Source organism: Hylobates moloch, unplaced genomic scaffold (genome assembly GCF_009828535.3).
Source record: "Hylobates moloch isolate HMO894 unplaced genomic scaffold, HMol_V3 SCAFFOLD_4, whole genome shotgun sequence".
In the NCBI taxonomy this organism is placed as follows: Eukaryota; Metazoa; Chordata; class Mammalia; order Primates; family Hylobatidae; genus Hylobates; species Hylobates moloch.
The window spans coordinates 80,184,165-80,210,452 of NW_026652279.1; the positions used below are offsets into that span (position 1 = coordinate 80,184,165).

The following is a 26,288-nucleotide window of genomic DNA, read 5'->3' on the forward strand; positions in this document are numbered from 1 at the left end:
TCTTATGAGATCTGATGGTTTTATAAATACAAGTTCCCCTGCACAAGCTCTCTTGCCTGCCACCATGTAATATGTGACTTTGCTCCTCATTTGACTTCTGCCATGATTGTGAGGTCTCCCCAGCCGTGTGGAACTGTGAGTCCATTAAACCTCTTTCCTTTATACATTACCCAATATTGGGTATGTTTTTATTAGCAATGTGAGAACAGACTCTAGTTGCCCAGGCTGGTCTTGAACTGAGCCCAAGTGATCCTCCTGCCTAAGCCTCCCGAGTAGGTGGAACCAAAGGTGAGTGCCACCATGGCTGGCTATTCCTTTGAATAACATAATTATTAAAGCATTTCCAAGGGGAAGTCAAAAGAGGGAACATACAGAACAGCACATGCCAATGTGTCCTATCTACCTAGAGTGGACAATCGAATACCGCCACAGCAGGCATTCTCAAGGGAGGTAATGCGAACCTTAGGGGGCAGAAACAGATCCAGGGAGTGAGCCAAAAATCAAGTATTTTATGTATTAAAACACAAATACAGTATATAAACAGATATACAGTTTATCTGTAGCAGTAACATTCCAAGGGAATAGCAATTAGGAGAAATTGTTGAAAAGACTCGTTTCAGGGGCAGTAATGGAAAGTGGTTCAGAAACACTATGCTCAGGTGTCACAGACATTTTTTCTTTTGTTTTGTTTTTGTTTTTACAACTTATTAACTCTTATCTTAGAGGAACACGCATAGGAAAGCATGGATACAATGAAATTGTGAAGGGCAGTGGAAGGGAGTACACCTAACTTTTCTATAATGTGGTTACAAATTTTGCAGCCTCTCTACAGATTTTGAAATAAATCCAAGCTACATAACACATACACGTTGCAAAGATACGTTTGCTAAACTCAAAGAATACTTTCATAGCACCATATCTAAGGGAAAACAATTGGATGTCATCACTGAGAAAAAGCGGGTTCCAGTTTCCTTTAACAGCTTTATGTAGACAAAGGTAAAGATTCCAAGGAACTAAGTTGATTTTAATCACCCTTGCAATACCACATCTGGCATTTCATCTGTAACTAAATTAAGAGAAAATAATTTTTAGGATATATTTGGCATCATATTGTACACCAAACTGTGGTCCTGGAGAAACTCTTATGACAATTTTGTTTGGCAATTTATACCATTAAACTTTATCCATTTGATACACATGTTAAAAAACACAATTTGGATACTGCAACTATGAGGAGAAAAAGATTTTATTTGATAAAACAGAAATAAAGAGAGATAAAGAAGAAGGAATGTAGAAAAACCCTGGAGATACTTGAATTTATATAGCAGTTCCTTTTCCCCCAAGCTTTCTATTTCTTCACTTGCTGCACATGTTACATGGATAAATTAAAGAGGCAGAGTAACCATACTGGGGAGAGAAATTGGAAAGAAATATCTTTAGCCACAAAGTAATGGTTGTTCAGACATGTGCTCATTAAATTTTGGCAGACTCTCTGCATACACTCAAGTTTATCAGGGATATGACATTATAAGATGCTAAAGTTCTATTAAAGTTCTACCTAAAAAAGTTTTGACATATGATAGTTTTGAATGACAGAAAGTTTAGTTTTGACTTCAGTTTTATAAAATTTGCCTTATCACATAGTATCTCCTCAAAACTGTCTGAAAGTTTTGTCTTCCTAACAAACTTTCAAAGTCAATTACCTGCATATGCTGGTTTGTATCTATATATGTATGTATCTATGTATTTACCTATCTTCATTGATATATTAAATTATGTAATATATTTTCATGTGTTAAATAAGAAATTCTACATTTTCAAATGTTCTTCAGCAAATGATGTAGTTATTTCTCTAGCTGCAATATGAATCTAAAGAGATGTATTAGTAATTCAGATACTTAATTGAAAAATATTCATTAAGTACCCAAAAGAATGTTATCCTCTACTTCTTCAAATTTGTAGCACCAAATTGTGATGAATAAATATATATCCATCTTTTAATTTTAAATCAGTCTTTAAAAAACCTCTAAAGTAGAAGAATCTTTTAACTATCTGGTGTTCATGGACTATGTTACATCTCTTTGGCTCAGATTATTCACTCACAAAATGATGCTTGAAAACTATCCATTGTAAGTACTGATTTTTAAACTCTTCACAGAGGGGGGGAAAGTACTTATTACAAAGTATATGATAATGTTTTCCCATATATATTTTCCTAATACAACTTGGAAGACATTGCCACATCTTAAAGTTCATTCTCTCCATGTAATTCAATCTCTACTCTACGCTTATCTTTTGCTTTCTAAGATGGAGAGCTTTCAAAAACATCATTAAAGAGAACCTGAATCTCGGAATATTAATTAGGCAACCGTCCATGCTGCAATATATTTCAAAGTGGTTTCAAAGTGACAAATACAGTTGTTACTCAACTCTATGACAGGTTTTTTTGGTTTTAAATGCCAATTCTAAAAATTTTATATTCATGAATAAATATAAAACATTCTTACGATATATACAAGTGTAATTTTAATAAGTGCCTAGCACTCCCCATCTGCCTGACAATAAAGCTATTTAAAAAGAGTAAAACTAGAAGAATCATGCCAAGTTATTTGGCTTTAGTGCTTCTTAGACAATGAAAAAGAAGAAAAGACCATATGCTTTCTAATTTTCCTACAACACTTTATATGCAAATTCAGATGTAAAATGCATGTATTTTATATGCACCTGTGTAATGAATGTTTCTTGGGAAAAAAGTGTTTAGTTTTGGTTTAAAATTTATACTTCAATTGACTCTATTCAAATACCTAGTAACTACAGGTAAAGTCAACTTATATAGAACTAGGAACATATTAGGGTTATAAATGATTTTATCAATAACTTCATTAATAAACTCAGTATAGCTTTAACTTATGGGAAAAAAAAAACAGGAAAAAGTATCAACTTGTCTAGGTTAGATTCACACCAAAGTGAAATTCTAACGTCTTTTTTTGATATAATTTTCAGGCAAAAAATTAATAAAGTTTAGAAAAGATTGGATGAGTCTTGACATTCATGACACAGTGGTGATGCAGACCATGATCACCACACCAAAAAGTTCCCTCTGGTCTTTGCAGTTAATGCCCTCCCCAACCCTGACCCCTGCAAAGCACTGATCAACTTTCCAACAATCCAGTTTTACCTCTTCAAAAAGTTTATATAAAGCAAACCATTAAGCATATAGTCATTTGAGTCTGTCTTCTTTTATTTAGCATAATGTTTTTAAGTCATCCAAGTTATTGTTCTGTATCACTAGTTAGAAATCTGTACAAGAATAGAGACCATAAAGAGAAAGGGAATGACCAGCTAGCCAAGGGAAATTGTATGAATTGCTATAATTTTATGCAATACACATCATCTACACTTCAGTACCAGCTAAATAAAACTGCTAGATTTCTTCCATTTTTTGTATCTAAGACTCAGATCCATGAATACTATTCAGTTGTTTCTGAACCATAACCAGTCAAGACTCTGGTACTTCAGCAAGGATCCATGCTTGAGTTTGTCTGACAACGCCATTCAAAGATACCTTCTCAGTGAGAACATGCGGTGTTTAGTTTTCTGTTCCTGCATCAATTTGCTTAGGGTAATGACCTCCAGCAGCATCTATGTTGCTGCATATATGCATTTTGTTCTTTTTGTACAGCTGCGCATATCCTATAGTGTATATGTGCCACATTTTCTTATATGTGGAAGCTAAATATTGTGTACACACGGAAACAAAAATAAGAACAACGGACAGTGGGGGCTACTAGAGGGGGCAGAAGGGAAGGGAAACGGTCTGAAAAACTATGTATTGGGTACTATGCTCACTAACTGGGTAATGGGATCATTCATACCCAAACTCCATTGTCATGCAGTAAACCCCTGTAACAAACCTGTAATGTGTGCCCCTAAATCTAAAATAAAAGCTGAGATTATCTAAAAAGTGGATTATCAGGAAAACCTAATGTTTGAACATGAATATCTGATCCTTAATAGATTAATCTAAATATATAGAGACAGATTATTTATAAAATAAGGATACTTTCTAATCTACAAGATGAGACTACAACCTAAAAATTGCCAAATAGCAACATTTTATATCTCAAATAACAAGTAAAGGTTTTTACAAAACTATGGCATAATTACAGTAATGGAACTATGATCCACTGTGATACAGACAGAGGCCCAATAACAGTCACTGGTGGACAATGCTATCACTTTCACATTAACTTGAACCCTACATTTATAAATCTTTCACCATCCTTAACAATTTTACATTTTGCTGATGATATGGTTTGGATTTGTGTTCCCACTCAAATCTCATGCCAAACTGTAATCCCCAGTGTTTGAGGTGGGGCCTGATGGGAGGTGATTGGATCATGGGGGCGTATTTCCCCCTTGCTGTTCTTGTGATAGTGAGTCCTCATGAAATCTGGTTGGTTAACAGGGTGTGACACCTCCCCCCGCCCTTCTCTTCCTCCTGCTCCTGCCACGTAAGACATGTCTGCTTCCCCTTCCCCTTCTGCCACGACTGTAAGTTTCCTGAGGCCTCCCCAGCCATGCTGCCTCTACAGCTTGTGAAACTGTGAGACAGTTAAACCTCTTTTCTTTCTAAATTACCCAATCTCAGGTACTTCTTTATAGCAGTGTGAGAACAGACTAATACAGATTACATAGCAAGTTTGGATTCCTTTTCAAAGAGTATCTTCAACTAGTTCATCAATTTAAAATATGTTTCTGTAATTCCCCATCTTGTGGGTTTAAGACGATCAAACAAGAAGGTTGATGGGGAAAGAAAAATAATATTTTTACTCACATGGTGTAAAATTATAGCCACCTGTGCTATGTTTGCAGTGTCACTAACCAAAACGAAAAGCTCTAAATTAAGTGTTTCTTTTTACACTCTGCAGGGAAGTGTATTCATGCAGCAGGCAAAGAAATTCCCAACCACTATCCACCACTCAAAGAAGCATGCTAAACATAGCACGCGAACCCTCTGGCTGTAAGAGCCTGTTCAGAAGATGAAAAGGGGTTAACCATAAGGAAAGATCCTTGAAATGATGAAACTACATGATAAAGGTAAAGTCTGGGCTCATGGGGGCATCTAATTTTACTACAAGGCAGTTCTCTGTTAATATGTAATTTAGGGCACCCCAAACCAACACACACCAGGGTATGTCTTAGTAGTACTTGAATTTTTTCACTTTTGATTTTATTTTCTTCTACTTTATTATCTTTTGTACAGGGACAATTAAAAATGTCACTGAAAATTACTGATGTGATTTTGCAGCGAATGAATAGCTAAGAATAGCACACTGTGGAGGCTCTAATCACTCTTTATGCTGAATTCCTCACACTCAATGCGATGTTTCCTTTATCTTTCAGCTGTTACTTCTAAATACCCTAGGCTAATGCTTGGCAAATTCACTTCTGTCAGGGGAATAGTGCCATGTTTTAAAAATATCATATAAAACAAATACAATAACATCAATATTTGTCCCCCAAAATACACTGTACCTTTCAACTATAATTTCAATAGTCCCTTTCCCTCTGTTTCTAGAGAGCCTCCAAATATAGGAATTTTATAAACTGCTAGAAAAACATGAAAAATCCTCAGGTAAATATTATGGTAGCTTACATTGAAAGTTCTTCAAGGCAGAGGAGATAATATTATTCAATGTTATCATTCTAACACCTAGCACAGAGTAGGTGTTGAATAAATATTTGTTGATTTATTGTATATATTACATAGAAGATACAAAATAATGATAACACAGTGTTTGCACAAAAAATGTGGAATTCCTGATGAATAAAAAATATAAAAAGTACCCTACATGTGCATTGATAAAATGTTATTTCTCATATAATCATGTACATAAAAATCATTATCACTTTCACAATGACATAGAAACCATTTTTTTTTTTTTTTGAAATGGAGTCTCCCTCTGTCGCCCAGGCTGAAGTGCAGTGCAGTGGCACAAACTTGGCTCACTGCAACCTCTGCCTTCTGGGTTCAAGTGATTCTGCTGCCTCAGCTTCCCGAGTAGCTGGGACTACAGGCGCGAGCCACCATGCCCAGCTACTTTTTGTATTTTTAGTAGAGACGGGGTTTCACCATGTTGGCCAGGCTGGTCTCAAACTCCTGAGCTCGTGATCTGCCCACCTTGGCCTCCCAAAGTGCTGGGATTACAGGTGTGAGCCACTGTGCCTGGCCAGAAACCATTTTAAAAAACAAAACAAATTCCATCTTTCCTTTAGTATTTAACATGCCATTTCAATCCTAAGTAACTATTCTTGTATCTTCTTGAAATTTTTGTACTAAAAATAAATTTTGTCCTGTTAGTTAAAAAAACCAACAGCAATCTTCAAATGTCAATGATTAAGGGTTTTGGGGTTACGCAAATAGTTTGAACCATTGAGTTCAATACTGAGGCATTTTAATTAATATGTTCAATAATAACTCAATATAATACCAGATAATGATATGACTTTAAGAGGTGAATTATAATTGAATGTTTCTGAATGTATATACACAGAGTTTTCTCATTGACAATGTTGATATCAGAATGTGGCAGAGTCTTACTTGCAAGATTACTTGGCATTTTGTTGGGCTGGCATAAAGAATAAGCCAACAGCCATAGGTCTTTTAAATCTGAGCCAAGAAAGTTTTTATTTAGGAAATGGTATTGATTTGAGCCATTTAGAATGTTCTTAAAGAAAAGCCTCTCTGTTGGCTGCTTCTAAGGAGTATGAACTCATTATAGCTACATTAACTAACTGAAGAACTGGGAAAAGGCATGATATGAAACAGAGAGTAAATGAAGGTAACTATTTTCTTAATCTTCATTTGTACCAACTTTAGTTGACACATTCAATTGACATCATCATTTTTTATTTTGAAATACTTCATGGCCATTTGCTGTTAAGTTGCTATTTTAATTAAAGGGCTTTTAAAAACCAAAATCAATATAGTTTGCTATGCAGTTTAGTTTATTTTTAAAAGAAACAACAAATTCTAGATGCCAAATTATAATTAGAGAGAAAATACATCAGAACAGAGAAAAGTTTTTCTCACCACATATTCTGAAAACTATGGAGACTTTTTGAATACATGGTAAGCAGAATATTAGCAATTCATCCTTGCTTATTGTCAACCTCAGAAATACACATATTATAGATGTCCCTCCCTTGTGCAACATGGTATATGTGGGAAAGTTGGTAATTTATGCTTTAACATGTTGGTTCCTTTTTATAGGCAAATATATTGATACACACATCTTGGAAAACTCCTTACCAACCAAGTTTTCATTGGAATTCCTTAAATTATGGAACATAACCTCAAAGGGGATTGTTTATTCAAGGTTTACGGAAACTCTATTTACTTGTGGCTCGCAGATGAATTCTAAATGATGCTAGGAGTGCCAAATCCAAAAGAAAAGCCCATGTGGAAAAAAGGTATCAAAGCCTAAAGGATTTATGTTTAAATTATTGAGATTCAATTGGGAACGCATGGTTTATTGATGCTGACTTCCTTTCTGCCTGCATTGTATGTGTTAGGTCTACTGGGTTTAGGACAGAAGACAATGACTTCTTTTCTGTATATTTGAATATTTTTTCTACATCAGTTATCCATGTTGATAAGACTAGTGACTCATAAATGAACATTTTGACACAGCATATGTGTACATGAAATTTCATCTTTCTTTTAATTGGTTCAGAGAGCTGGATTTTCACTACAGTGTAAGGAAATTATTCATTAGGAGAAATTATTCATTAGTTAGGAGAAAAAAAATTATGAAACCTGTTTTTTATACCAACACAGGATATGAAACCAGATCTGGTAGAAATCAAACATTATAGTCCTACTGAATATTAATTAATATTCAGTAGGACTATAATGTTTGATTTCTACCAGATCTACAGAATATCTCTGCTCAGAGATATTCTATAAAACGTGTAACACAAGTTGTGAACACTGTAGTAGCAAGCTATCTAGAAGACGAATTGTTTTATTGGAAGCTAATTATTACAAACATAGAACATAGTTAGAGATACTCAGCTCTGACTACTATTTCCATAGATGGGCTGAGCACTGGCGAAACCTATGGTCTTCCTACACTCCACCAGGCTCTCTAAATTGCTGCTAGATCTACCAAGAGCTGTGCCCAGAAAAGGGGAAAAGGAGTAGATACGAAAATTCAACTTTAGACTCTAGATTAGCAATAGATGTCTGCTTCTTGCTTGCAGTGATGTTGTCTCAAGATTCCAAGGAAGACACCTTCTGCTCTCTTACCCGAGTGATGGGAATAAGCATGAGGCAACTGACTGGTTTCCCTAAGATTAGAGAAATGGTACTGATGTGCACATCACTGCATAGCATCGTTTATTCGGTTTGACTACTGGATGGGAAAAAATGAAGTTAATAGATCAGCAGCAATGACTTTTTTCTAGTCTTGGTGTCCTAAACTCTTCTTCAGGTGGCATTTAGGACTCAGACAGCCCACATTATAAGGAAATCCCAGTGCTGCAGTGGAGAATGAATAATTTCATTGAGTCTTTCTGCCAGAATGGGTCCTAGAGAAAATTCAGAGCACAGTAAGTATTTAAAACATATGCTGTACTTTTTTTCTGTTATTCCATACAAATGCCCTAATATATTTTATAAAAACTTGCTTCTACATGAGAATAAAAATATATGCATTTTTCATTGAGCATATGTTCCGTATTTTACTAGGAAAAAAAGAAGACTCAGACAAAAGAAGCTAATTAAAAAACATTAAATGTTTCTCTAGTGGGGGGTATTAACAGTATTTAAGAATTATGTTATAAAGTAAGCTGTAATTATAACATGGCAGCATATAACGATATAATTCAGCAAGCTCAAAGCAACCCTACGACATCCAAATACAGTGAATACCCAGCAGGGAACGGCATTTCACAACGATTTGCTTTCTCTTCTAGGCAGGTCATATAATATTTATCTTTTATTTCACCGAATGTGATCATGATGCAAAATAATGTGCTCTGTTGTGTAGAAAGGGTTAAGTTATGGCCTTTGTGAGCCATTAGTTGGAGATTTATTGGGGGAGTTGGTAAGTCTATAGTTCAATATGTGGTGATTGAACAAGGACCATAGGTGCAGAGACAGAGAGAGGAAGAGCACGGAGGCAAATGGCGCCCCTGGGGCTTTACAACATATGGCCCATCAGACAAGGGTCAAGCCCCCTCACAAACTGCATGCACTTTACATGGCCATCTGCATCAATAAATTACTACTCTCCTGTAGCCAAGCACTAATGCATGAGCAAGAGGGATCAGTCCCACTGAAAATAAACTGTTTTATTTATTTTTCTTCACTGTTGCCCCATACTCCAACCCATCTTTTCCACACTAGAATTGCCTCCCATAATCAGGCCTACCCACTAACAAACACCCTTATTCTTTCAAACATACATTTGTCTTGTCCAGGGTGGTGGAGCATGTCACAGAGAGTAACAGAGGTGCAGGTGAGGCGGGTGCGAATACCTATAAGAAACTGAACCTGGGAATATGAAACATTTCAACAATTAACTTATCATTTCTTTCTGCCGAGTTTCCCTGTGATGTCCAAGAACTGGATTGCTAATGAAAAGTTTCTGGACTATTGTACTTTGCAGTTTTAGATGTTTTCCATTTATAAATTAAGGCCATCTGCAATAAAACAACTAATATTTTTGACTACCACTTACGTGTAGAGAGAAACTTTGAACTTGGGAGTCCTGGGCATGTTTGAACCAGCATACAAACTAGACTGCGACTAAGGTCATTTTTGTGTACATTCAATAGTAAACATCATTGAATAATCCCTGAACTTTTATGTTTCAATGCCTTGAACAAAATTTAAAGCTTTGTTGAGTCTGAGAATATCTTTCATAACTGAAAGAGGAAAAAATTATGTCAAGCTGTTGATAACCCATAAGAAGTAAAGCGCTTTGAAAAGAAATAAATATTGGAAAAGCTCATCAGCTGGTAGCTATGTAACTGGATAGCAGAAAGCTTGAAAAAATCAACATTTTTTGTTGCACAAAATTGAATATTTTGGAGAGAAATGGGAAAAAAAGAGAGAGTAAAGAGGGAGTAAGGCAACAACATGCTTAAATACGACTTTGAGTCGGGCATTGTGACCCTTACATAAATCACTTGATTTCCTTCTCACAACAATCTTCCAATGTGGATAATTATTATCATTATTTTATGGATGACAAAACTGAAGATTAGACAAGATTAAAGGATTTGCCCAAGACCACACCGCTAGAATTAGTAGATCAGGGATTTACACAGAACTCTTCCTGGTCCAAAGTTCATCACTACCCAACGTTCCAAGAAAGAAGAAAGGAAGATGGAGGAGTGTGGTGACACCAGAGTATGGATGCAATGTCATGGAACCCTAGGGGGGAAAAGGCCTTTATGTAAGGTCTTGTTCAGCTACTCCTCAGCTACTTTAACCTCATCTGTAACAGGAAGCCCTCATCAGCAGCAGGTCTTTCTGTTGTGGTGCACAAATAGAGAGAGGCACTAGTACAGTTCTAGAAGGAAAATAATACAGACAAGGACAGGGAACAGATAACAGGAGATCAGGACAGCCCTGAAACTTAAAAGTGGCCAGAAATGGGCTCAATGATTGTCGATATCAAGGTTAGATTGCACTTTATAAGCTACCTAGAGCACTGAATAGAGAAAGATTCTGAAAGATGCCCAAGAGTGCAGGAATAAGAGATGAAGATTAAAAAAAAAAGTAGAAATACATAGCATGGGGAAAGGTGAAAGTTTTAAAAAAAGTCCTGTGCCTAGTGAGACAGTCTTCAGCTTATCTGAAAAACCGACTGAAACTCAGTGTGCTCTTGTACTTTACAAGACTGGGTTAGGTCACCTTTGGAACATGTTCTGATTCTGCATTTCTTACCAAATATGTAGAACAGCTTTATAGGCACCCCCCAAAATTAAGAGATGCACATGCATGAATGAACTTTTCTTACAGGTTGGTATGTATTAAACGGGCAAACTTGGGTTCCCATAAACCCTATGCATTTCTTTAAATACTCCAAAGTAGTCTATTGATGTAAAATGTAATTAATTATCTTTTAAATTGAGAGCAAATAGGAACAGGCATGATTTAGTATGAGAAACAGATGTGTACTTCATGTCTGAGGTTGGATTCTACTGCATGAAACATATTAGAGTGGACACAAGACCAAATTCTTTTGATTTAGATGGAAAGTATACAGTCAGATTTGCATTGTAATGGATCCACTGACCCTTGGTCAAGATGAAATTGTCAATAGAAATGTCTTATGTATGGTATGAATCATATCTAATGGTTCTATTAACATCATATTGAGATTGAAGTCTCAAGGAGCATGACTTAGAATAATGGAAATGGAAGAGGGCTTTATTATTTTCATTTCATTTCTGCAAGTGTATTTTTCCATATTTATATCATCTCTCATAAAGAAAAGCAGGCAATGATGCACCTACTAAAATTATATCAAGGCATATAAACTTGTAAAAGGCAATGAGTTTTAAAATAGATGTTATTTTCCCCACAAGATCAGTCTTCTAATGGCCTACACCTTACGAAATAAAGAGGCTAGTGACTAATGAAAAGAAGGGTGGATTGGCAGTGAACAAAAACAGTATCTTTGCCTACTCCTGCCTCCGATATAGTGCGTAACTATAGGCAAGTGCCTCCGTTTTCTGCTCTCGGATTCCTCAATTGGAAAACGGGGATAATGTGATGCCTGCCCCTCTTTTATGTCATAGGGATGTAAGGATGAATCAGGCAATATGAATGAAGCCCTTGGAGGAGCACATTAGAAGAAACTGGTTTCTGAGTTGCAATAGATATTTAATGATACCACATTCCAATTCCATCAGATTATGTCACCAAATTTAGTGTTTAAGTAGCAAAATGGGCAATCATCAATCCAGAAAATTTTCTAATTGTTCAAGGTATTTCTAAAGGAACAAGAATAAAGAGATTTTTCTATAGTGATACACCTAAAGTAACAGACTGCATTATAGTTTTTTAAAATGTTGAAATATAATATCTTAAATACACTCTTCATCTATTTAACAATAAACAAAACGACAACTCTCTATTCAGACTTGTCAGAAGTGCAGCAATGACTAAGAAGAATGTCAAAGAAACAGAGACTGTTAAAGGAACTTGAGAGAAATGCCTCCATCTTACTATATATGTATCTATATGGTAGAATTAACCAGCATATAAAGCTGTGATTCTAGAAGTCTATGAATGGTGATGGAAGATCATATCAAAAACAAAAATACTACTAACCCCTCTAGAAGGATCAAGTCGACAAATTAAAGGATATTTCTCTTCCTAGCAGACATAGATCTTTTTTAGAATTTAAAAAAACATTATGAACATGTACAGTTAACATTCCTCTGATAGCTGAGAATAAACCTGAGTAAAGTAGAATAAATTTGGATGAAAATTACTATCTTTCTCCAAATGTACACAAGCACAGGAAAAAAAAATCCAAATGTTCATGTGAAATGGCAATCGCACAAAACCAGTTTGGTGTGAAATAAAAGAAGCTGAGATGGATTTGGCGAACAATGAACAAAGTCAGGGATTGTTAAAAAAAAATAAGACTAACAAAGCTGAAAAGTGAAATTTTTCTGGATCTTTTTAAGTTTATACCTAGATCAAGATTTATGAACAATCTTCTCTTTTTATAACTACTTATATAATTTTTGTTTAAAAATCTTTTAGAAGAAAATCATGACTGTTTTTTCCATTTGTTAAAAGCACTGAATTTAAAAATTAAAGTATTTAGAGTGGCATCTATGGCAGTGGGGTTAAAAATTGGCAGATGAGGTTGAGTGTGTGTGTGTGTGTGCACATGTGCAAATTAAAGTATTTTGAGTGGTTCATAGTAAAGTTAAGAAATTCTAACTTTAAAGACAGAAATAACATTTGACCAGCAATCCCATTACTGGGTATACACCCAAAGGAATATAAATTATTCTATTATAAAGACACATTCACTCATGTTCACTGCAACCCAATTCACAACCAGCAAAGACATGGAATCCACATAAATGCCCATCAGTGATAGACTAGATAAAGAAAATGGGGTGCATATACACTATGGAATACTATGCAGCCATAAAAGAACGCGATTATATCCTTTGCAGGGACATGGATGGAGCTGGAGGCTATTATCATTAGCAAACTAACACAGGAACAGAAAACCAAATACCACACGTTCTCACTCATAAGTGGGAGCTAAATGAGGCGGACCCTTGGACACATAGAGGGGAATAACACACACTGAGGCCTATCAGAGAGTGGATGGTGGCAGGAAGAAGAGGATCAGGAAAAATAACCAATGGGTACTAGGCCTAATATCTGGGTGATGAAATAATCTGTACAACAAACCCCCATGACACAAGTTTACCTATGTAACAAACCTGCACATTTTCCCTGAACTTAAAATAAAACTTTAAAATATTAAAATAAAAATAAAAACTGGCAAGTAAATGGCTTAAATTTTAGCTTTGCCTCTCTGAAGTCGTGTCTATTTGAAATGGGGCTTTTTTTCTACCACCGTAGTTCAGAATTTTAAATTCCCTAATTGACTTAATGATTCTACAAAGTATTTTGCAACTTGTTCCACTGAGATCGATGGTATTCACTACAACATAGAAAACAGAATCTTGCATTTAGTTACTGTGTTACTCAGACAATCTAAGCATTGTGTCTCAGTGTTCTCAGATGTAAAATAAACTGTTGTGAGAATTTTATGAATTAAAGTATTTAGAGTGGCACTTAGTTTATAGCAAAACTCAATAAAGGTTAGCTGTTACCTTCATCATCACATTCATCATACTCATCACCATCATCACCATCATTGCCATCCAACCTCATCTGCTGTCTCAGACTTACTGTAAATGCTGGGGAATGAGGGAGGGTCAGATCTGCCTATTTTATGATATTGCAACTTCAATTTGTGATGCTAAATAACCAAAGTCAACATATGTATGACTTTCCAAGTAGCTTTCAGGGATTTTTTTAAATTATTTTTTTCTGGGAAGCTTCTTTTGGCATATATTTTTGGAGTGCGAGTGTGTGTGTGCACTCACGCACAAGAGCTGCAAGCTTACTCTCTACTTCAGGTTCAACTTGAAGCTGGGGCCCTGCCAGAAGTACCTCAGGGATTTCTTCAGTTGTAATATATTACTTACAAGGATGTATAGCTAAGGCCCATCCAAAGACACTTATGCTTTCTCGTTGTGAATACACAACTCCCAGTACACCTATCAGCACAAGTACTCATTTGTGAGTACTTCATGCAATAAAAATTGGGTTCCAATTGATCATTTAACTTACTACTTACCTTCTTTATTCCTTGTAAGTCTCTAGTAATTTATGCATCACAATGCTGTCATTTTTCAATCTGCAAAACAGATTTCCAAACAAAGACAACATAGTAGCTCCTCTGATGTGTTTCCAATCACTGGACATTATCCACCACATATAACCTATGGCTTTACTTGAGAATGTTTGCTTGGCCTTCATGTCAAAGATATCCTCCAGCTATTGTGTGAGATGATGGAGTTGTTGACATATTTGTGTCCAACTATAATAGTTTTGTGAAGTATGTATTTTCCAACCAGAAATAGAATGTACAAATTTGAAGTGGCAAAAATTATGAGGCGGGCAACTTGAAGCCACTATTTTTCAGAGAGTTTGAGAATACATCAATCAATTTCAGGATATTTCAGAGTGCTAAAAGCTTTTCTCCTGTCTCATTCACACAAAGAATGAAATCAAGCCAGGTGTGGTGGCTCATGCCTGTAATCCCAATGTTTTGGGAGGCCAAGGTGGGAAGATTGCTTGAGCCCAGGGGTTTGAGGCTGCAGTGAGGTATGATTATGCCACTGAACTCTGGCCTGAGTGACAGCAAGACCCTGTCTTACAAAAAAAAAAAAAAAATTGAAATCAGAAATCCTTTGGCAACAAAGCAATGAGGTTGTGCCATAGTTGCATTGATTTTCTTCCAACTGTGGTAATGAACCCATTTGAAAAAATATGTGCACCCCCCCACCCTCACCTCCTGCACACACACATGCAGCTTTGAGCATATACGTCCTTAGTATTTCACTGCTGATTTATGAATAGTAATCTTGTCATGGTTTTCATTAAAATATATACTGTATATAAAAGCACAGATTCTCCAGAACAAAGGATTAAGCCACAATAAAATCTCCTTTTTATGCCATTTCCTTAGAGAACTGACAACACATTATAGCAATATGTCTTCTTTTTTCCTGAGACTAAATATCATTTTAAAAGGTCTATCCTCAGCCTACAGGAAAGCTTTAACAGCTCTTTCCTATTTAAAGTGTCTTTGGAGAGAATATCAGCCTTCCCTTGGACTTAATTGTGGCTGTTTTTTAAGTGGCTGCAGAACCTGGAAGGCTGCTTCTGGGAGCCTCCTGTGGCTTCCCCAGGCACACATTTGCCATTTTGGTCCAGGCATGCATGAGAGTCGCATCACTGTCTCCCTACTTGGCTTTATTTAACGCTAAGCACCTCATTTCTACTCCAGACATAGAATTCAGAGGCAGAAGTCCAAGGAAATTGCTTTCCCATACGCTCTCTTCACCCTGAAATATCTCCTCAGATACATGACAGGCTGATTGATTAGAAACCATGAGCCTGGAGTGCCTGATTTTGTCACTACTTCTGAGCTGGCAGCCTCTCTGTGACAATCCCAGGAAGCTCAGCTACCAGGAGTTTTCCAAGAGGTCACACAAATGCAGGTTCCTTCATGCTCCTTGTCTGACTGCAGTCCTGCTCCACAGCCTCCACCCCCAAAGCCACCCCCGAAAGGTGAGGTTACCCACTGGGGCAGAACGAGTGTCGGGGCAGTGAAAGCAAATAGGGACGTCGCACAATCCTTCAGGTCATCTCATCATTTCAGGGACTCAATCATCAGGATTGACTCTCCTGATAAGTCCTACTGTCATCAAATAATTGGACAAACTTCATCTTCACTTTGACTCTGGATCTATGGCTTGTATGACCTTGGGTAAGTCGGTTGAACTCTCAGAGCTGATTCTCTTTGCTAGATATAACAGGCTAAATTATTACCTGAGCTGAATCTTCGTGTTGCATTGGTTCCTTTAGAATGACGGGTTCCTCACAATTCTAAACCGTGAATCTGCTTGAATCACCTTTGAAGAATTCCCTAAATCATGGTTCTAAGGATCACAAATAGTCATTTTATCCATCCTAAGTTGCAGGTGAATCTTCAAATAACTCAACTCATTGATGGCTAAAAATAAACTATGTTTTTAAGTTTCCCTAGGAATGAAAATACTGTTCATTTGTGCTGTGCAGTATTATCACCGCCCTTACAGATCAATATGCCACTCCAGTAAGTTGGGTTAAGGGCTATAATCATGTATATCTTCTATTTCAATGATACATAAGCAAAATAATATATTTGGTGAATTGAAAAAGTATTTTATTTCCCCCCAAAACTCACAAATGGGCTGCTGAGAACCCGTGAATAACATGGACCCACCGCTGTGAAAACAGTCCTTTTCTTTCCCAGTCTCGATGACCACCTGTTTTATTACTTTCGTCAGACATTGTAGATACATTAAAAGGAATAAGTTGATAGCATGTGGGAGACATTTAAAGGGAAATTCTAACTAGAATGACAAGATGAGCTCATAAACAGCCTGACCCTCAGCGTGTCCCACAGGTAGTGCCACAGCCCAGCAAAGCTATTAGTGTAAACATTCAAGAGACAATAAAGAAGGCCAGCCAGAGCCCCAGATGGTGCCGCCGTAAAAATACATTCCAAAGCTTGGCATCTGGATTTTGCAGCTGCCATGCACAGCCCACATGTGGCAATCAATATTGGTTCTGAGGCTGGAACAGCTAGAGGTTGGGGTCGAACGGAACCATCTGAACCATCACAATGGAGCAAACAGACAAAGCACGGAAGTGATGGTAAAACGACATGTAATTTTTCATACCTCTTACTCCTTTTATTATTGTCAGCTGCTGAAATGCTAAGGTAAACTTTCAGAGAATAAAGGTTTATTTGTCTAAGAACAGCAGCTAGTAAGCAATCATCCTTTTTTGTTCCTGCTCTTTATTTTACTTCCAAATACTAAGTTCTATTTACTCTCATCTATCATTTTGTCATCATTTAAATTTTTAGTACTTTCATTCAGCTGTAATAATTATTTATAACACAACCTCTTAGTAACCCATTGTTTTCTTTTTAAAATACATAATATTTTCGTTCCTTTATTCATTGATTCATTCAACCACGATTTTATTGAAGATATACTGTGGGCCAGGCATGGTTCCAAGCACCAGAGATATAGAGACACGCAAAACAAATTTGCAGCTTCCATGGTGCTTCCGTTCTATGAATGCTAATTCTTACATGCATTCCTAATATTTTTTTAACACTGACCATGAATCTTATGATTCTCATCTCAGACAAAATAGAAATTCTGTTCAAGGAGACAGACAAGAAAGCAGGCAATAACCGGTGTGGGAAATGCTAACCTTAATAGCAGAAGGTAATTTTCTGAGAACAGAGCAAAGAGTCGTTAAATTGGATGTGAATATGAAGAGAGTATCAGGAAGTGAGGTCTTAAATGAAAGCTGAAGGCTTAGAAGAAATTAGCCAAGGAGATGTGCATGGAAAAGACCGCCCAGGCAAAGAGAACTGACTGTGCAGAGATCAGTCAACTGTTCTGCAGAGCTGGAATGTGAAGTGGAGAATATAGAAAGAAGCAAAGATAGAATCCAGCACCATCCAATCAAGAAGGATTTGTACGTAAGGAAACTCCTTGCAAAGCATCCATGAATTAAAAGAAATTTTGTCCTCAAGACAACCTTCTTGTACATAGATAATTTCCCAAAGAATGGTATTTGGAAGTTGAGAAGAGAGATTTAGGTTATTCGTAGCTAGAAGGTCATTAAGGAGGCCTTCATGCTAGACTTTGAAGACGTTGTGGGATTTAAAAGAAGATGATCAGCAAAGGGAAGGGTTGAAAGGCATGAAATTCTTAACTGGACTTTTTTTTTTCTTTTTAAGACAGTCTCCCTCTGTCACCCAGGCTGGAGTGCAGTGGCACGATCTCGGCTCACTGCAGTCTTAACCTCCTGGGTTCAAACGATTCTCATTCTTCAGCCTCCTGAGCAGCTGGGATTACAGGCGTGTACCACCATGGCCAACTAATCTTACCTGGACTTTTAAAACTCTCTCTTCCTCCGACAAAAATGAGTATAATTTCTCAATTTCTAAACTTAAAAAGATTGGGGAGAAATATACAATTAGGTAAAAAGTAACATAGACTTAAACTTTTATAGCACTCATATTTCCCTCTCTCACAGGTTATTTATTATATTTTCTCATTATTTTGGTTATAACTTAAGCCAGCAGTAATCCTGCTTTTAACTTGAGTGTTGACCTAGAATTTCCAGCTACACTTTCACCTGAACTTTATACAAGTGAATCTGAACTACATGGACCTTTCAGATCTCTTATACACATTTTTCATGGCATGTTGCCCTTACTCTGACATGTTGACACCTTACTTCAAACTTTACAGCCCACTGTATTTTCATTCACAAGGGAATGTGTCTCACGAACTGGTTATAAAATCAACACTCTTTTTCATGCGCTTCCAGTATAGCAGAGTTTAAGTTATTTTTCCCCAGATTCTAGTCAAGACATTTTAGCTAAAAAAGGTTTAAATGGCATTATAACAAAGCACTTTCCTTATCAGGTAGGTTAAAATGACATATCTTGACATATTATTATCAAAAGGTTTTTATAGCATTGTTCCTTGTTATTACACATTATTTTTTCTCAATATGTATTGCTGAACTTAACCCATAATATGAACCAAAAATACTGGTAACAACATCTTCAATTACACCTCTGATCTCTTATCTTGTAAGTTGGAATTAGAAAATCAGAAATGCCCTGAATTCTGAAAAAATAATGAGATGAGTTACGCAGTCTTTCGTATGCTAATGTTGCTGAAAACCCAAGTACAGCTATGCAAAGGGTTTTTCACTGTTTACATACAGACTGCACTGCCCTTTATTTTTACTATTTGCACTTCCTAAAAATTAACGGTTTTATTTCTTTTCTGTTCATACATAGTTATTTCCTATTATTTCTAGCAATCATTCTTTTTGAAATACTGTGCTAGCTCCCTACTCATGTCCATAACGTGTGCCCATTTTCATGGTCTCTGCATTTGACTACAACAGCTTGCCAATTAAACTTTGCCAGGTCCCCACATCTCAGTGTTCAAAAGAACCTCTACAATCGCACCTGCTCTGTGAAGCTTCTCAGCCATAAAAAGCACTCACTGGGCCGTGTTTGTTCAGCCTTGTGCTGTACTTGCTTACAACCATGGGGCTATATCTTGTTTGCTGGAAAGCCGGTCTTTTCCCTGATATGGCTTGCTTTGGCCCCACTCTGCTTTTTTTACACTATGTGTATTTAAATAATAAGACAGAAGCTGGTGATCACAGGGGCCCTCATTTCAGATTATCAAGTGTAAATTAGCCAAGTGTTTTGATAGCTCTTAATTATTGACAACAGACAGTCTCATGGAAGAGCTTGCATAAGCCACACGTCTAGGTAATATGAAACCTCGCTCCAGGCCTTGGCAATTACATCTCTGCTGAGATATGGGGCTGGGGGGTGTACCACCAGGTGTCCAGCACGTAGGATAGAATTTGTGGATTAGCAAAAAAAAAAAGTGAGAGCTAATGAGTTGCAATTCTATGAGGGCTTTCATTAGCAGTGTTGTATTAGTGCATAATTTGGAGACCACTTTCCAAAAGGCTCTAAAAATTGCCTGAGAAATCACTGGGTGCACAATAAAAATTATTGAGAGAAAGATGGCTGGCTTACCCAGACACTGCCAGAATTTATTTGTTTTGGGTTCCCCGAGAGCCTTGGTTTCATGCTCTGCTCTTCGCGGAACACTCTCTTGGGAATAGGCTTTTCTGCTTTCCTCCTTTCTCCATCAATATTCTCCACAAATAAAGCACTGTATAATAGTTTTTTGTACTAATGCTTAAGCCCTCCTCTTACTTAACTTGCAGGTTTAATAAGATATAAGATGTCAAGATGTTTCTGCTGAATAAAAGAGATTTTTGTTGCTTATAGTTTTCACATGCACACATACACACACAGTTATTGAGAATGTCCCATGATTAACTTGTATTACCCATGTATTCTTAATGATGTTAATGTTATCCTCATTGTGCATAAAAGGGAAGAGGTTAAATAATTTGCTCAAATTACATGTTATGCAATCGGTAGACACTTGTTTTTAGCAGATACATTATAAATATTTTTGAGCATTATAAAAAATAAAACAAATGATGACTACACTTAAGTACTGATGTTTTATTACATTTAAAGAATGATAAATCAGAATAATTTTAGATTTGTCTTTGGTTGTCATTTATTGTCATCTGCTATAATACTATTTTGATCTATTAATCCCACTTCTGCTGGCAAAATTAAAACAAGAATACCACTGACACCTAAAAACAAATAACCTGCAGACAAAATTCTGTTGAACTGTTGACAATTAGGTGGCTTCATTTGGTTAATGAGTTTACAGGCACATTAGCTATCACATGCTTCGGTAATTGATCATTTTGGAATCAAACACATTTCTTGACGTCATCTGAAGAGCTGAAAACACAACTGGTGTATAACTGGAAGTAACCCATTAAGCTCCAGTCAGAAACACCATCGGTCACGTTTATGAATGCGACTAAATGTAAAGAAGTGACTGGAAGCCATCCATTCTCACATACCCATAGGGTTTCCTTTGACGAGACTGTTACCTCATTGCTTTATACAGAACAGATTAAAACTTTTTTTCTAGATGAAAACTGCATTGGATATTTAGGATCCTCTTAAAAACAGAATATCTTCCTCCACCATGAACACAAAAGAATCTGAAAGAAAATTCAGTTCCTACTCTTGCTCAAGGTTTTCACCCTGTGATGTCTGTTTAATAGCCCTGCTCTCCAAATCTGTGGTATCTCCTAAATTACTTGTAGGAATTTGGATAGTAACTCCAGAAGAGGAATCCTGTGTTCCCCAAATCTGTCTGGTTCCTGAGTGCAGAAAGTGGGAGACTGGTTACCACCAGACACCTTTTATTTTATCTCTCAGCACTTCAGAGATTAATTTTCTTCACAGAGCCTGTCTCTGAAATATACATACCACCACAAGGTGGCAGTGGAGATTTGTGGTCACATGGTTAGCAACTCCGAAGAATGGGGCTTAACTATATTCACTGCCTACATGACATCTACTCATAGTTGAATTGGTTTTAAAACTTCACACACTTTATAGAATGCTGATTTTATGAATTCTTATCATTTTCACTTTACCAACTTTTTTCTTTACATTTACAGGTGCCTTTAAGAAAGGCTTGCTCAACATTTTGGACTCACGTAACTTAATTTGATTTCAAAACCTCCAAATAGATTTTTGTTCCTCTGAGTTCATATTTCACTGGGTAATCTCACATTTCTCTGTTCCTTTACCAAAAGAAAATCCAGTCTCCCCAGTGTTAATCTAAAATTTACTTTCCTTCATCTTTGGAATCTTAGTGGAAAGTCTCACCTTCTCCAGTTCTTCCTTTTAACAGCACAGTTTAAACTTTACATTTCAGAATACGTTTCCCTCTCAGAAAAGATAGATAGAGTAACCTGCCCCTATTACACACAAAACTGGCAATTGAAGTTTAATGGAAAAGTCATTAGACCTTGTGTCAGAAGATCTGACCTTGTTCTTACTCTGCCACTTTTTGATGGGTGACTTGGAGCAAGACACTTAACCCCTTTGACTCTCAGTTTCCCCTTATGTCAAGAGAAAATGCTGGTTCAATATGGGAATAATGGTTAAATAAAAGTAAGTGAAATAAGTGCCTAGAACAGAGTGGGCCTTTAACAAATGTGGTATCAGAACTGCTTTAACTTCTCAATCTTGTTTGACAACAAACTAAAGATTATTAAGAATAAACACAACTTATAATAAAACCAAACTTTAAAAAGTAGAACAATTTTCTCCTCCTCTCTAATAGTTCCGAAAGGTATTCAACTTCAACATCATGTAAGACCCTAAGAAAAGAATATTTTGTACAGATGTTAAGTTTCCACCATAGGAGAGGGGTCCAAAATCATCATTCTCTCAAAAAGCCAAAAACAAACAAACAAAAAGAAGAATTTTAATTGCTTAACATATTGTAAAGCTGCTTCGTCTGTTTACTCCCTGGAAAATATCTACTGCATTAGACAAATTAGGCTTTGTATTGATTCAATTAAAAAATGAATCCATTGACTTAATGTAGAAATCACTGTTCACTAGAAGAGCAGAAAACTATTTTTTCTTTCTTTTTGAGATAGGGTCTCTGTCACCCAGGCTCTAGTGGAGTGGCAATCATAGGTCATTGCAGCCTCTAACTACTCCTGGGCTCAAGCCATCGTCAGACCTCAGCGAGTAGCTAAGACTACAGGTGCACCACTATCCCTGGCTAATTTATGTATTTATTTATTTTTGTAGAGAGAGGGTCTCGCTATGTTGCCCAGGCTATATATCTTTAAAGAAAAAACAAAGAAATATTTTCATTACCTTTTCAAATGAATTAAACGTTAACTACTTTGCCAAAGTCTCTTTATAGTGCTCAAGCAAAGCATAAAAACAGAATAGCAAAAGAAAAATTATGTCCAAGATATACCCTTTTTATTATTTGAACAAAATATTTCAAATATTACAGATTAGAGGTTCTTAAATAATATCAGTTTATATTCATAGTTCTAGGTCATTTCTTCACCACTATTTCTAGTGGCATGAATATTATCTGGGTCTAGAGTTCAGGATCCACATTTGTCTCTGTGAAAACTGCAGGCTTTTTATGGAAATGACCCAAATATTTAGAACACAAGAATATTGTGGGCCTGTCTGATGACATATATTGGTATTTCTCATTGACAAAGAAGAAAATAATTGTGATCTTCATGATTTTAAACTCATCCAGGCCCATCACTCATGTCATATGATTTCCATTGCCCAAACAGATGTCGATTCCTCCCACCTAGGGAAAACTTTGTTTCACACTGGGACAGACACCTCATAATAGCTTAAGAATACCAGATTTAATTTTTTTTAAAGATAAAATTTAATACTGTTTTTGGAATAGAGCTTTTCAGTGAATATTAAACTTTGCAGTTTATGTCACATAGGTCTTTATGTGAATAACTTCTTGAGAAGTCATTTTTCTCTAGCTAATCTGACTTTACATACCCCTTCCACACAAGCATATTTAAATATATAATTCAACTCATAGAAATGCTTGCTTGGCTTCTGTGAACTTTTACAGTTAATTTCTAAATCCATTTTTTAAAAAGTCTCCTAGGAACCACAATTATCTTTTAAATATTCTCATTAAAATCAAAATTTGCACGTTGAAACCACGACTTCAGAGATAATCCACTTTTTACAGAGTCAGATATGAGCATCTGACAGCCATCTGAAGTAACATGGAGACACGCTAGCTGAGAACCCTTACCCTGTGATGTCTCAGAAATTTACTTAGAACACTTCCTAGTTCTCTTTAACTTAGATCTTAAAATGCTCCACAAATATCTGTAATGTTAACTTTGGGACATCCATATTTTTTTCCAAAAGAGCATAATTTGAAATTAGTACAGCTAGCCATACAAATTAATTTAATATTCTTTTATCAAATAGAGTACCCTTTCTAAACAAGTTGGAATTCATTTATTAAAACCTTCTGTTTATTTCTCATTTCTTTTTTTTCAGACGGAGTCTTGCTCTGTGGCCTAGGCTGGAGTACAGTGGCACGATCTCAGCTCACTGCAAGCAGTGCCTCCCGGGTTCACGCCATTCTCCTGCCCTCAGCCTACTGAGTAGCTGGGACTTGGCACCCGCCACCACGCCCGGCTAATTTTTTTGCATTTTTAGTAGAGACGGTGTTTCACTGTATTAGCCAGGATGGTCTCAATCTCCTGACCTCACGATCCGCCCGCCTCAGCTTCCCAAAGTGCTGGGATTACAGGTGTGAGCCACCACGCACGGCCCTATTTCTAATTTAATAATGATATATAAAATGCTCTTTCAAATGCATCAAGTGTCATTTAAAATGAATGAATTGACTCATGAATAAGCTATGCATACATCTTGTTGCTGAGTCAGTAATTGTTTTTGTTGGTTTGTTTATTTAAAAAGGAGTGGTCTCTTCTCAGAAGACAAGAGATATAGGGAAAGCCTAAATTTTCTTAGGGATTACTTAAGTGGTTATGATCAGAATGTTGCTGGAAATATGAATATTGAAGGCCATTCTGATGAGTCTCAGACAAAAATGAGGAACAAAGTGTTGAAGAATGGAGTAAAGGCAATCCTTTTTACACAGTTGCAAAAATTTGACAGAATAATATTCATGTCCTAAAACTGAAAGGCGAAACTTATGAGCAATGTACTAGGATATCTGGCTGAGCAAATACCTAAGTAGCACAGTGTTCAAAGTGCTACACGGCTTCTTTTGGTTGCTTACACTAAAATTAGGGAAGAAAAAATAATTTAAAGATAAAATTTATAATTAAAAGGGAAGCAAAATGGATAGATTTTGAAATTTTCCAGGCTGGCCATGTAAATAATCAAAAAGTCTGTCAGTCCATTTTCATGCTACTGATAAAGACATACCTGAGACTGGGTCCTTCATAAAGAAAAAGGTTTAATGGATTCGCAGTTCCACGCAGCTGGGGAGCCCTCACAATCAGGGTGGAAAGCGAAAGGCACATCTTACATGGTGGCAGAGAGAGTCCAGTAAAAGTGGAAACCCCTTGTAAAACCATCAGATCTCCTGAGACTTATTCACTACCACAAGAACAGTATGGGGGAGACCACCCCCATGATTCAATCATCTCCCCCTAGGTCCCTCCTAACAACAATTATGGGAGGTAGAATCCAAGATGAGATTTGGGTCAGGACGCAAGAAATCCGTATCACTAAGGGTGTGGCTAAGCAACCCTTTCCTAAGGTAATTAACATGGACAGAAGAAAGCCAGGTTCTCTTCATCAGGATAAAGAGATACTGACCATAAAGGCATTTCTGAAATCTTCTAAGCAAGCTAGGACCTTGACAGCAAGGTTTTGAGAGGGGCCTGCAAGACCTCAGCATTTACTGCCCTGCACTGTCCTAGAACTCTGCTCCCTGAATTCCAAAACAGCACCCTTTGGCCACCACACTTATAATTCAAGTGAGTCCAGGTGTGTGTAGCTTGACCCATGGCTCTAGAAGGTACACGCTGTAAACCTTGGCGATGTCCACATCATATTAAATCTGCAGGTCCCTAAAATGGAAGAGCTGTGGGGCCACGGTTTAATGGCCAATCTCCACTAAGATTTCCAAGGACGTATCAGACAGTCTGGGGGCCCAGGCAGAGACTAGCCACAGGGGTGGGTTCATCACAGATTCCCCACTAGGACAATGCCTAGTGGAGCCTTGAGAGTGGAGCAGCCCCTGAGCCCCTGGAACTGCAGGGCCACCAGATTGCAACTGCAGCCTGAGAAAGCTGCAGACATGACACTGCAACCCTGGAGAGCGAGGGGTGAAATGTTTGAATGTGACCCCCAAAGTTTATGTTATAGAAACCTAATCTCCACTACAACACTGTTGGGAAGTAGGATCTTTCAGAAGTGATGGAGTCATGAAGACTCTGCCCTCGTGAATGGATTAATGCTATTATGTTGGAGTGACTTAGTTATGGTGGGAGTCAGTCCCTGATAAAAAGATGAGTTCAGTCCCCTTACCCTCCATCTCTCCTGTGAGCTCTTTTGCCTTCCCACCTTTTTGCCACGGAATGCTGCAGCAAGAAGGCCAACACCAGATGCATCTCCTCGATCCAAACTCCAGAACTGTGAGCCAAATCAATTTCTGTTCATTGTAAATTACTTAGTCTCAGGTATTCTGCTTTAGCAAAACACAAGAGACTAACACAGACAGTTAACACATGGATGTGTGATTCTGGGGAAAAAAGGACCGTGTCTGCCTCAGCTGCTATTTCCTGTGTACAACTCAGTCGTGGCACACACAGACTTTGACTGGCTGGATATATGGAACCTAGCAATGTCTTTTGCCACCAGGAGAAGGTG

At 37.0% G+C, this 26,288-nt stretch overlaps 1 protein-coding gene and 1 long non-coding RNA gene across 9 annotated transcripts in view; both read right to left on the bottom strand.

The window, feature by feature from the left end:
- The window catches only part of ROBO2 (roundabout guidance receptor 2), a 635,780-nt gene that overhangs the window by 387,194 nt on the left and 222,298 nt on the right, over positions 1-26,288 (bottom strand). The window lies entirely within an intron of this gene.
- Positions 9,411-16,227, bottom strand: LOC131383271 (uncharacterized). 3 transcript variants are annotated; one of them, XR_009213169.1, is made up of 3 exons: positions 16,184-16,227; positions 14,424-14,483; positions 9,411-9,546 (listed from the first exon to the last, which is right to left on the bottom strand). It is a non-coding gene; the product is annotated as an uncharacterized LOC131383271 (long non-coding RNA). The 3 variants fall into 3 exon arrangements; XR_009213168.1 differs by having other exon boundaries at positions 9,411-9,562; positions 16,184-16,207; XR_009213170.1 differs by lacking the exon at positions 16,184-16,227 and adding an exon at positions 15,937-16,105 and having other exon boundaries at positions 9,411-9,562.